Genomic DNA, 4822 nt, shown 5'->3' with positions numbered 1-4822 from the left:
CCATTTGTTATTTATTAATGGGTCCTGTGCCTTTTGTTATTGCTGTGTCTGCCTTCCTGACCAGTACTACTTTTCAACTGGAGTTGGAGTTTAACTTTGCAGTGAGTTTTTTACATGTATCCTGCAGTCTTGTATAATGCCAAAATGGCATATTTTGGCATCGGATATGAAATTAGTGTCATGTGTTGATTTATTTTGTTTCATTAGCATGGTATTTTTATTGTCAAATTAAGCTGTGCAAGTTGTGGCATGAAAGAGACTGAAAACACAGTGAAATCCTTGCTGAAAGGATCAAAACACTGAGAAATGTTAGCTACCAAAACCTGCTGAAAGCTGCATAAACTGGAAGTGCTACCGATAAAACCATTAAAGTACCTGGCCCTCATTTAACTCATAACATAGTGCATAGGACACCAGCAGCCCCTGCCTTCATTTACAGCAGACATGTGGCTTATTCTGATACTTTAACCTGACCTCCAGGCTGTAGAGCAGAAACATCAGATGACCTGCATGCAGGTTCAGCTTATTTGCAGACTTTCCTAGGAATCCCAAGGCTCTTCTCCTCTTTTACATAAATCTGGATGATTGTGCTCTGCAAATTGCAGAACGGAAGTCTAGATTATACACATCCCAGCTCTGATTGCAACTTGCATTCTTGCTGTATTTAGGCCCATGGAGAATCTGTTTTGGTGGCTACAGTCTATGGTACAAAAATTGTGGGAAATCTCCTCCATGAAAATACAGCGGGCAATAAAAATCCCACAGAGGTTCTAGAACTTCCCCATTCTAAGACAAAAAAACGAAAGAAATGGGTTTTGGCTGTAGTTCTTATTTAACGTGCTCAACAAGTGCAATAGAATATAGCAACAAGAGACATGATAGAAGAAAATGATAGTAATAGAGACAAGAGATAACAAGTGAGTAGATTAGTAGATATGTGCTATCATTGGTTAGGAAGGGACGTATTTTGAAGATGTTACGGAGGCGAAGGCTACAAGATATGGAGAGTGATTAAATGTGTTTTTGAAATAAATTGCAATGTCCTGGGCAGTGAATGAGTAAGTGGGTGGAGGCGGTGGGAGACGAAGTAGGGAGGTAAAGGTAGAACAAAATTGACAGGAGGACAGGGTGTTAATGAGAGTGATGAAATAAGTCTGTTTGGCAGGACGGAGTGAGGAATTATATGTTAGGAGGGCCAGGGCCAAGAGCATCATGGGCCTGGAGCTGTCAGACAGGAAGGAGAAGAGGTGGATCTCTGATTAGGCCTATTTTCAGTGGTAGGCCTGGAGTTGGTGCTCCAGTAGCCCCTATGTTAATCTGGCCCAGAGGAGGCCAGCTTTATACTGGGTGAAGTCTTGCAGGGAAATCAAGAGTCCAATAGTGCAGCTATGTCTTTTGAGACTTCTGGTATCATCTGTTTGCCAGAGTTGTAGTGGACACGGCCTAAATCTGTGTGTAATGAGAGGAGCCAACGTGTCTAGGGAGGATGAGATCAAGTTATTGTAGACAGAAGAAGCCAGGTCAAGGCAGGACTGGGGTGAGATCTTGTCATAGAGATAGTCAGTAACAGAGTAGAAAAGAAGGGTTGAAGTTAAATTGGTGAATGTTTCTTTGGGTTATGGTTTGCTGGTTTGGGGGAATTTAGGGTTGAGGACAGGGTGAGCATGAAACTGATAAGGTTGTGGTCAGAGAGAGGAAAAGAAATGTTGAAGAAGTTGCAAAGAGTACAGAGGCAGAAGAATACAAGGTCAAGTAAATTGCCATCAGAGGAAGTAGGAGTGTGTGTCCATTGTGTAAAGTCAAAAGATAAGGTTGTGTAGTTGAGAGGTAGCTGGGGTGTTAGCATTTGTAGCAATGTTAAAGTCATATTCACACATTTGTAAGTGTCAATAAACATACCTCTGGGCAGGTATGTTAACCACGTAGATGGTTTTGAGTTACACATTTGTATATGTCGGATGATACATCTAGCACTGTAGTTCTAGTGCTGCGACTATGAGAGCTGCGGCTTTCATATAGAGAAGTGATAGTGTCATTTAGCCACCTCTCCTCTATCCTTGTCCATTTACAGAATGTCTTGTATTATATCAACCACTCTGCACCATTAACACATCTGCCCAGAGGTAGCATTTTTTTACACTAAGAATTTTTAAAGATGTCTGTGTCTGGAATTCTGCTTTATCATTATTATGATTGTTATTATTAGTATTATTGGTATTAATATTGTTATGATTACCTCTTGAGTAAGAGTTTTATGTTGCACTTTCATATTTTGCCTGCAGCACCATCTACTGATAAAATCTGGAATAATATCTTGATGTAAACATTAGCGTGTATTATTTGAGAGACAAAAGCCACAAATATTGTTTAGTTACGGGACAGTATGTAAGCAGCTTGTTATGCCACAGTTTTATTTTTCAATAAATGTTAGACTTTTCTGTCTGAAAGATAATAGTAACAAATGTTTTTTAGTACCAGAGCACCAGAATAGGGTGCAAACCTCAAGGTAAAATGCAGGATTTTCTCTGCAGCAAACATCAGAAATGCGGCAGCTGATTTGCAGCTGCAGAAATATTGCATGGGGCCTTTACAGTGCCAAAACAGTGAAATAGGCTGCAAACTTGGAGACACAACACAGATTTTTCCCTGCAGCAAACGGCAGAAATTTGGCAGCTGTACCCATTGTAGAACCAAAACAGAATCTCATCCCTAAATTACTTTTATGAAAACTGTAAGTTTAACTAAAAATGTATCTGGACTTATACAGACACTTAAACTATGTTCAGTATGGCTATAGAAATGTCAGTATTATGATCATTTTAGAACAAAACTTGAAAACCATTCCCAGTTCGGCTACATGTGAAGGTAAGTATTTCACTGCTGGGGAACATGTGGAGGTTCCATGGTGTAATGGTTAGCACTCTGGACTTTGAATCCAGCGATCCGAGTTCGAATCTCGGTGGGACCTATCCTTTATATATTATTCAGCCAGGAAGTGTTATCTGAATAATTGAGTCTATCAACTCTATCAACAGTATATTAGATACTAATCTTGATTATTGTAATGTTATTTCTTGTATTTAAATAATGTTTGGTAAACTGTAATGGAGACTGTGTGTAACATGGTTAGATTTTCTAAAGAAAGAAATCAATGTCAATTGTTTTCCATTGTGCTTGTTTTTAAACTTTGATGCATGTAATTACCGGTAATTAAAAAATAAAAACACAAAAATCTAGGTCCCACCGAGATTTGAACTCGGATCGCTGGATTCAGAGTCCAGAGTGCTAACCATTACACCATGGAACCTTATACAGGACAAGCTGGAAGTGTATGCTCTTGTATGTACTTTTGTATGTTCTGATTTATGAAATCATGATCATATAAACCAATCAATTAGTACAATAAGCAATTTGGGTATTATAACAAAAACAGCTATGTACATCCGCCCACATTAGCTATGCAGGTATATCCTGATAAAGAGAAGAGCCACCATTCTGAACAACAGGGGATGTAGCTCAGTGGTAGAGCGCATGCTTTGCATGTATGAGGCCCCGGGTTCAATCCCCGGCATCTCCATTTTTTTCTGGATTTATTTGTATTGGTTTTAACACTGTTAACTGTGCTTTACTGTATTGATATTGTGGGGATCCCATATCGTACGTGGCACCTTAAAGATGAAGCAATCACACAGATTGTGTAATACTTATCTGATTGCTGCGTCTTGATTGCCCTATAATTAGCTTATGCTGGGTCGCCTTGTGGTGACTTCACCTGACAGAGGTGATCAGTACTCATGGCAGTGGATTAATGATCTGAGCATGGAATTGCCATAGAGTTGGGTGAATCAAGTTGTTTGTAGTTTATAACCAAATAAAATTTTAATCGGGCAGAGAAAGTGGGTGTGGTGAATGAGATAACCCCTCCCTCAGACGAAAAGAAAGCCATGAGAAGAGGCTCCGTGTTCTTTGTACCAGAGCTCTGCATTGCAATAATGTGAATGCTTTCATAACTTGCAATTACCTTTAACTTCCTTTATGAAATAGAGTCGAAAAGTGTAATCCGTATGCTATTAACATCGGAAATACCTTTAAGGATATACTGAACACATAATAAATAGCAAGTACAGTATTCCATATGTGGTCCCTGCATATGTATTTATAATTACACCCTGCACAGATTGCTGCATCGGCCGGTTAGCTCAGTTGGTTAGAGCGTGGTGCTAATAACGCCAAGGTCGCGGGTTCGATCCCCGTACGGGCCAGATCTTTTTAATTTAACAGCATCATTTTTGTTTTTCTTATGTGGGTGACCAGGCATAACATGTACAGACATTCACAATGCTACTTTTGTCCAATATTATGTCACTAATTTCCCTAATGAGGTAAGAAAACATCTACATTTATTACCGCTATGTACAAACACGAATGAAGTAATAAATGCCAGCTTACATACAAGCATGCAGACCAATCAGGGTTATTTGCACACTGTGTGATGTGAATCAGCTGGGCTTGACTTCACATCACAGGGTACACGAGCGGACTCAATAAAGGGCACCATGGGCCGCAGACAGCAAAACGCACTTGCGGTGCCATTAATCTCTAATGGCACCCCAAAAGCAGCCAGCAAGATGCACGTTTTTGCGTGTAAAAATGCGCACAAACATGGAAGCAAAAAAATTGGAACACGTCGCACAAAATACTGCATGAGGTTTTTTGCCGCTTTTGTCCCGCATATATGAACCCATTGAAATCAATGGGGACGCGCAGCAAACGTGACACACAAACACACGAACATGACGTGTGTTCCCGCCACGTGCAGGTG

The 4822-nt window shown here is 40.0% G+C and overlaps 4 non-coding genes across 4 annotated transcripts; 3 read left to right on the top strand and 1 right to left on the bottom strand.

The window, feature by feature from the left end:
- Nucleotides 1-2896: 2896 nt before the first annotated feature.
- TRNAQ-UUG lies at nucleotides 2897-2968 on the top strand. Its single transcript has one exon. It is a non-coding gene; the product is annotated as a tRNA-Gln (tRNA).
- Nucleotides 2969-3235: 267 nt separating this feature from the next.
- On the bottom strand, nucleotides 3236-3307 carry TRNAQ-CUG. The gene has a single exon. It is a non-coding gene; the product is annotated as a tRNA-Gln (tRNA).
- A 198-nt stretch (nucleotides 3308-3505) lies between these two features.
- TRNAA-UGC lies at nucleotides 3506-3577 on the top strand. Its single transcript has one exon. It is a non-coding gene; the product is annotated as a tRNA-Ala (tRNA).
- A 611-nt stretch (nucleotides 3578-4188) lies between these two features.
- Nucleotides 4189-4262, top strand: TRNAI-AAU. The gene has a single exon. It is a non-coding gene; the product is annotated as a tRNA-Ile (tRNA).
- The last annotated feature ends 560 nt before the right edge of the window (nucleotides 4263-4822 follow it).

This window comes from Nanorana parkeri, unplaced genomic scaffold, assembly GCF_000935625.1.
Source record: "Nanorana parkeri isolate BGI_ZX_2015 unplaced genomic scaffold, ASM93562v1 scaffold99, whole genome shotgun sequence".
NCBI classification, from domain to species: domain Eukaryota; kingdom Metazoa; phylum Chordata; class Amphibia; order Anura; family Dicroglossidae; genus Nanorana; species Nanorana parkeri.
Note: the sequence above shows the minus strand (reverse complement) of the source record. Positions and strands in the feature narration are given on the sequence as shown.